This window comes from Trichomycterus rosablanca, chromosome 4 (genome assembly GCF_030014385.1).
Source record: "Trichomycterus rosablanca isolate fTriRos1 chromosome 4, fTriRos1.hap1, whole genome shotgun sequence".
Classification (NCBI taxonomy): domain Eukaryota; kingdom Metazoa; phylum Chordata; class Actinopteri; order Siluriformes; family Trichomycteridae; genus Trichomycterus; species Trichomycterus rosablanca.
The window spans coordinates 14,416,975-14,425,389 of NC_085991.1; the positions used below are offsets into that span (position 1 = coordinate 14,416,975).

At 37.3% G+C, this 8,415-nt stretch overlaps 1 non-coding gene and 1 pseudogene across 1 annotated transcript; both read right to left on the minus strand.

The window, feature by feature from the left end:
- Positions 1–104, minus strand: LOC134312680 (U2 spliceosomal RNA; annotated as a pseudogene).
- Positions 105–221: 117 nt separating this feature from the next.
- LOC134312952 (U5 spliceosomal RNA) lies at positions 222–337 on the minus strand. The gene has a single exon (XR_010011863.1). It is a non-coding gene; the product is annotated as a U5 spliceosomal RNA (small nuclear RNA).
- Between the last annotated feature and the right edge of the window lie 8,078 nt (positions 338–8,415).

Below are 8,415 nucleotides of genomic sequence, written 5' to 3' on the forward strand. Positions count from 1 at the left end.
AGAATGTCGTAGTCGCGCCAACCTGGCCGGCCGTCTGTCGCCTTCTCTCTGCATGGTAAGAACAGATACTACACTTGATCTTAGCCAAAAGGCCGAGAAGCGATAACCTGAAATAGGCGTCAGGCCCCGGGCCCTACCTTTTGAGGGCCCGGACTAGCGGACGGCGCTGACCGGCCGCCTTCATGCCCACACACCTTCTGTCATTCCACCAGCAAAAGAGCAGCTTTGCAAAGACAAAGCCTTCAAAAAATCAGTTGAACTTGTCAATGTTCCTTTCCACGGAAATCTTTAGTAAAAGGCGAAAGATTTGTACGTGAATGAAGAGAAACTCCAGCCTTGTTCACCGGTTGCACGAGCCTCCGTAGGCCACCGGTTGCTCAAGGAAGAGGGCTCGAGGTAGAGCGATGAAAAAAACCTGCATCAGGAGTCCCTTTGGGTCGTCGGGTGGGTGACGAGGCAGCACAGCCTTTGCCTGGAGAAACACGGGGTGGGGAGTCTTTTTCTCTCTTTTTTTTAAAGTAGAACGGAGGGAAAATGAAAAAACGGGAAAAAGGGGACTCCTAAAAGTCTACCTCGAGGCAATCGAGGGAGGCTTTTTACCAATAACTTTAAGGACGGGCCAGATCACTCTAGTCCACAAAAAAGGGGACAAACGGAAGTGGAGGCCCATCACCCTGCTCGGCACGGACTACAAAATTGTAGCTTAGCTTCTCTAGCTAAGGCTCAGAGGGGTGATTGGTTCAGTGATCCACCCGGACTAGACCTGTGTGAGATCGGGTCGGACAAGCACTTTAAACTCGGCCTTGATCCGGGACGTAGTGGCATGGGCCCAGTAGCGGAATCTCCCGCTAGCTCTGCTAAATTTAGACCAAGAAATGGCCTTCGACCGAGTCAGAGCATGGAAAGATAGAAAGATTGCTCCAGGGGGCTATGCTCGCTGTGAGGATGGCCTCCGGGTCCAAGGACTAAGCATCTGGCGAACCGGTGGAGCCCGCAAGACATGGAAAGAAGTCTTGGACCCTAATGGGACGGGTGATCGCAGTAAAGTGCTTGTCCACCTAGCATGTGTATCCGGTTCCATACCAAGTGGGAAGAAGGTTAGAACGGATTTTGTTCCATTTCGTGTGGAGTGGCAAGGCAAAACTGGTGTCGCGGGGTACAATGTACCTTGACACAAGCCGAGGAGGGAGGGGCATGGTCCGCGCGTACTTGAAACTCATGACACTGTACATTGCTAACCTGGCGCACTGCAAAAAATGAAATCTTGACAAGGCAGAAAATCTTAAAAATAAACAATAGATCTTGTTTTTTTTATTTTAAGATTAACTGACTTGACTAGATTTGCATGTGCAAGATTAATAATCTAGATTGAAGAAACTTTGTCTACAATTGTCTTAATTAGAAAAATTAGCTAATTATACAGACTTCTTACAATGAAACAAGAAACTTTTTCTAGAGAACTGAAAAGTATTGACCCTCTCCACTACGTAAAAAGAAATTTAAGACAATTTTACTTAATTTAAGAATACAATGTGTTCTGAATATTTCTTTTTTAAGATTATAAAGCTAAACATCCCCACTCATGTTTCCCTTAATTTGGTGACACATTTTTATGTGACTGACAATAATTCTATTGGTATTTTCGTTGCTGTTGGGTTTCTTTTAACCAAATGCTCATTACACAAAACACAAATTTTAAGAAAGGTGAAGCATTTTTTTTGTTTTATAACACATTTTACAAAAAGTGCAAATACATAAAGTACAATAGTGCAAAAAAACAAAGACATATCATTTCTGTATATTCTTTTGTACATTATTTATACACATGCACTTGAAACTTTACAGCCATTCTGATTATGGGTTCATACAGATGAAAAAACTGGGTAAAAAAAAACAAAACAAAACAGGCAACAGTTTATCTTCTCTTTCTTTCAAACCTCCCTTGTTCTCTCTACCCAGTGTTTATTTGACTTAAGTGTTAAAGCTACAAATACAGATACTATTAACAAGTAGATGACAAATATACTATTAACAAGTACAGTAGATAACAAGCCACCGCTAGTGGTGGGTGGATTGATCCAAATATCGATATTATCGATACCAACGTTGGTATTGGATCAGTACTAGTGTGATGGGATCGATACTTTAGTTTTACTTTTTCTCCGCAACATTCAGCACGTTTCTCCCGTTTCATCAGAAAGTAGAGACAGTGGGTGTGTTCGAAAACCTAGGGAGCTGCCTTGCTGTCTTACTGTCTACATAGGCAGCTGACTTAGTAGAGAGGATTCTAATAAGTCAGTGACTTATAAGGCACACTGTAACAAATTTCTGTAGTTTTTACAGTATTACTACTGTAAAATGATAAAATTCTTACTGTAGAACCTGTACACAGCATTTTACTGTAGATCTGCAAAGGATCATGGTCAAGTTTCAGTGGTGGGCGAATTCTACAGTAAGCATATTTCTGCTGTGAATCACAATACAGTAAGTTTAAGCGGGATTTTTCTTTTTCTGTCAGTTTAAACAATAATGCGTCTTTGGTAATAGTACAGTTTGCATTATATCTAACACAAATATTAGGGTTTTTTTTATCACTCAGACAGAAAGACATCTTTATATCATCAGTAACAGGTACAGAAATTAGAATTACTTGATAATAGTCACCTACTCTTTTAAAATGCTATTAAGACAGAAAGCGAGATAGCTCGCTAAACATATAACTAATCGGCCAGTTGATAAACAACTAGCTAATGGTCTAGCCAAAAGTGATACACTAGAGAGCCAGCGTGCATAACATTACCAAAACAGGTAAGAATTTTAAACAGCACATTTTTAATAGTAGAATGTGTTTATTAATGTAATATCTCTAATGGGAGGTTAGGAATTAACAAAACTGTCATAGTCTCCAGTCTTGTATATAAATTTCTACAGCAGTAACAGTAATTCCTTGTTTTATCTTTACAGTGCAGGAAAGAAAACTTTAGCCCAAGATGTGGATTCTAGCAAATGTAAAACAAAGCACTTGCACATTTTTATAGTTTTGTTCAGAACAGCAATGTTTACAAAAATATGAATTTATTTATTTAATTATCTATGTATTTTTAAAAACATGTTTTAAAATGTTTAAATTCAATAAATGATTTTTTGTTACAAAGTGTCTTAATTTTTTACAATGTGTAGTTATTTTTCAAATATTATTTTGGTGTTAAATGCTGTAATGCCTTTAAAGTAGTCTGATATTTGCTGTAATTAAAAGACTGCATTACTGTGATAACAATTACAGTAAAGTGATTACTGCTGTAATAGGTTACAGTAATGTGAAATTACTGTAATAAGAGCTACAGTACTGTGATTATTACTGTAATAAATATTACAGTATTTTACTGTAATTAAATTTGCAGTATGTGTACTGTAAAATTTATTACAGCAACTTACCGGCTAATTGCTGCCAGCAAGTTACCGTACATTTCACAGTGTCCTTTTTACAGTGCAGGTTATTCGAACGCACTACTCAGATAGCGATTCCATCGGGTTTAGCATTTCGCGTTTAGCATTTAGCATCTCGCCATTAAACCAATAAACTGAGGTAGCACAGCTAACGTCAATAACATCTCCCTTCATGTACCGATAACGGTTAAATTTCCTGACAAGCCCGAACTTGCAAATAAAAACACTCGGTACAAGTTTATACAAGTTAAAAATCAGTAATATTTTATTTACATTTGAAAATAACTCCATTCGTTTCTCCGCCCCGTCAGCCATGAATGCTGGGATTGTCTTGATCACTAAGGCAGCGTCGGATGCTCACTCGTTCTTGAGCCAAAATAACATTGAAATAATAAGATGCCTCAGAAGTGAGGATTTTAAGTCATCTAGGATTTCGAACAGCCTCCTTCTCGGGAGCGCGCACAGGATGACGTAAAATGCTGCCTATGTAGACAGCACACTAGCTTTTCGAACACACCCCATGTGTGTACAGACTCGCTCCTCTCACATCTTACAAGAAACAAGAAATCTGAGCTTTAAACAACTGAATTTATTTACAACCCTACTGAGAGCAGCTACTTACAAAAAATGTATTACATTAATACACCTCATGAGAATTCAGATTAAGCAATTTGATGATGCATCTACCTTAATTATTAAAAAGTATCGGATTGATATTAGCGATACTGGCGCTGTATTTACTTGGTATTGAAATTGGATCATACCAAATTTTGCATTATAAAACGGATAGTTCCGGTCCTAAAATCTGATTGGCTGAGCCGCGTTCGAAGCCGTTGTAAAATCCCCGATAAACTCACACCTATGACCACCTCACATCATTCCATATTAATACGCCACTGAAAAGTTGCGCCCTCATGTTGTCTAGCAACACTGTTAATCGAACTATTTTGCGTCGCGGAAGAATGCTTTATTGTAAGTTTATACACAATAAATACATTTATGAATTAAACATTGTTGTATTTATTATATTTTATGTTGACCGCCGTTTTATAAAAGCAATAAGCCACTTGAGACCGTACGTTACTGTTACGATTTTAGCACGGGGAAAGAAGTTTTAGGCACTCTGCTAACCATAAACAACTGAAATGGAGAAACCCTGGATGATATTTCCACCGCAGCACTTACAGGTGAGCTAATAACTTATATTTTCTGTTTGGATGTTGAGTTTTGTGAGCCAGTATTGTGCTTGTTCAGAGTCTTATCTAGGTTTATTTGTGTTAGCATTGACCTAATTAACTTAGCTAGCTAGCTTAACTTTAAAGTCAGCATTTTTTTTTCTTAATTGTTTTCAGGTTTGATAATCAAGTGTAGCTGGACAATAGAAGATGCTTTTAAATGAAAATTGCGAGTGGTAACACTGGATTCTTGGATAATGTAATTTATTAGGTAATAGATCTGCTCATTACAGTAGGTCCGTATGTAGTGTCTCAAATCACTCCGTGTTCCCTATATAGTGCACTACACTGTCTGGGGTGGAAGCGCTAATATGCCATGTCCTACGAAGTGCACTACATAGGGAAGGGGAAGTGATTTGGGACGAAGCCTCACAGAGTAAACATGAGTGCTGCTTTCTGTAAGAGGGAAAAACAACGAAGATTAATTTAGACTTGAAAAAAGATTAAACTTAAAATAAGTGTTTTTTCAAATGTCAGTGAAGTGAGTTTGAGCTTCTGAACTGGTTTGAAACTGTTTATGTACAAGCGGCTCCACAGGTGAGGGTCACTTCAGCCTGGTAAACGTGGTGTTAGGGACAGGAAAATAACTTTGTGGAGAACACAATGTGCTAAAAGTTTAAAGGTAAGGAAGACTATAAAAGTGTGGTGATTTATTAGATGCGTTTTGGAGGAATAACTTGTAACCATAAGTAATAAATCACGATAAATGAATGATTATTGCAATAATATTATTGCAGTATAATCATGTCATGGCTCATGTTGTGTTATTGTTGAGCCTGTAGTGATTAACACAAGTAATAATAAGTAGTTTTGTTCCTTTTTTCTGATTGTTTACTTTGCTGCTATAAAGAGCAATTTTAATCAGCTTATGTTTGTGAAATTGTATTATGAAAAACATTGACTTATTGTAAAGAATACATTTGAATACACAGTTAATATCTGCTGTTTAAATTATTTTAGTAATTCTTGTAACTCATCTCTTAGTATTTTGTTTATTTGTAATGTTATGTAAATTATACTTTGTTTCGTTTAGAAGGCAGTGTACATACAAATTTATATTGATACTTTTTGTAAACTCTTTTTTAAAAATATTTCTTAAATCATATTTTTTTCTCCTTATGGCCCAAATGAATTGTGACAATAGTGATCTCAGTTTTAGATCAGAATAGTGATTAAATAAAAATTGAGATGCTTCAGTTCTGGTTCTCTAAAATATGTTGTCATGGCTGTTTGTGCTTGTTTACAGGTCATGGATGAGTTGGATGGATGATTCTTTAATCTGGCCATCACAAGTACACCACAGAACTGATGGAAAGCATTCTGTTTAAAAGTTCAGTTCTTTGGAGTCATGAAAAATGTAATGATGCCACCAGTGACTCTGGATGAAGGTAAATTCAATATAAGTCATTACTCAAAATGTATTCAGCAATTTGTACCCCTAGAGGCACCGCTGTGTAAAATATTTTAAAGCATCACTTTATTACTTATAATGAACTTCATTCATGAAAACACATCAATGTAATTTAATATTGTAGTTAGGTTTTTTTGTAATAACTCTTACAATTATATTGTAAATACTGTAATATTGTGGCTCAGAATGCATTGTAACCAGCATGCATTGTAATGGGCATCATACACACATCAGCCGTAACATTAACACCACCTTAATCTACACTCATCGTCTATTTTATCAGCTCCACTTATCATACTGGAGTACTTTGTAGTTCTACCATTACAGTCTGTAGTCCATCAGTTTCTCTGCATGCTTTATCCCTCTTCCATCCTGTTCTTCAGGACCCCCAGAGTATCAACACACAGCAGGTTTTCTTTGGGTGGTGGAATATTCTCAGCACTGCAGTGACACTGATGTGATGGTAGTGTGTTGGTGTGTGTTGCACTGATATGAGTGGATAAGACAGCAGTGCTAATTGAGTTTTTAAGCATCTCAGTTCCACTGCTGAGTCCACCAGCCAACAATGTTCTTTGGGCAGCATCCTGTGACCACTAATGAAGGACTAGTGCATGACCAACAGAAACTGCAGCAAGAAATGAGCAAACGTCTCAGACTTTACATCTACAAGGTAGGAGTGTCTGTAGAGTGGACAATGAGTGGACACAATGTTTTAAAAACTCCAGCAGCACTGCTGTGTCTGATCCACTTGTACTAGTTCAACTCACACTAAAACACCACCACCATGTCAGTCACTGCAGTGCTGAGACAATCATTCAGTGAATTAATACCTGCTCTGTGTTGGTCCTGTGGGGGTCCTGACCATTGAAGAACAGGTGGCTAACAAAGTATGCAGAGAAACTGATGGACTACAGTCAGTAATTGTAGAACTAGAAAAGTACTCCAGTATGGTAAGTGGAGCTGATAAAATAGACAATGACGGTAGATACAAGGAGGTGGTGTTAATGTTATGGTTAATCGATGTAAATAGCTAGCAAACAGTAATTATAAACAATTATTAACATTTATGGCTAAAAGAAAAATATCACAAACATATTTTTTTGTTCCCTGGAGCCTAATTTAAGTTTGAAAATCACTAAATTGGCTAATCACTGAACACAAACATTAGATTGTTGTTTGTGAATAGTACTTAGAAGGTTGACCAGATTACAGAGACTCTAACAGGAAATGTTACTTAAATGTTTGTTAGAAACTTTGTCTGTTTAAGAGTGTTCAAAAACACAAACAGACAAAACTGTTAGCTTGATGCTACAATACATTCTCATTAAAGATAGAAATTTGCATTATGCTTGCAGTAAAAACTTGATGAAATAAAAGTGATTTAAAATAATTTCTGGATTAAATACTGCTTTATTAGTAAATTATCGTTTTGTAGATGTTGAGTGTTAAGTCTTTATTTGCCACTCGACCCTGAAGCAAAACAGTTTATCAGTAATCAGTAAAATATCCCATGTGCTATTTTTATCATCCTCAACAAGCGGTAGTCTGAAGCCCTGTCTAAAGTCATGTCTGTTCATGAGAAATGTTGTGAGCTCTCAGGTTGGTCTAGAACTTTGTACACGTTTGGTGGTGTCTGTTTTATTCTGGGTAGATGTTGAAGTCTGGGGGTTTCGGTGACTGAAGGTAAAATAAATCTGTAATTATTGTAAATCCTGTGGTGTGGCCAGGCAAAAATTTAATGAATTAGATATGACATATTGTAAACATTCTGGAAGGGAAAAAATTGATTTAAAAAGTGATTTCAATGTCAGTAAGGCATTGCTTTTCTTTATATAGTGCAATAGTCCATTGAGATTTTGAACGGCCTTCCAGCACTCTTCCCATCAGGAGTTGCACCACCACAGAAACTGGGACAGCCAAGTGATCAAGTTCATATTCTCATGGTAAGTATTGTCAACTGTTATTTATTTGTTGTTTAGATAGTTCACAAAACTGCTTGCAAATAAACTTTGAGTTGTCATTTAAATCCTGAATATCGTTTGTTCTGTTCATGTCTGTGGCTTATAGTGCCTTTGGTTTCTGTTTTTTCAGCCCTCTGAAAACGCTGCTGCTTTTCTTAGCAGATGCCGTCTATCAAGCCCCTGCTTCTAATTGACCAGGATAACTGCATGATCAGTGTTGGGAAGAACCCAGTAACAACATTCCCCGAAGGCCTGCTGCACGAAGGTGTTTTGTATGTCATTTCATACGCGCTGCAAGTCAGGTCCAGGTCCCTTTTTATTATTATTTTTTTTATGTTTAAAAATGGTATATGAAGACCAA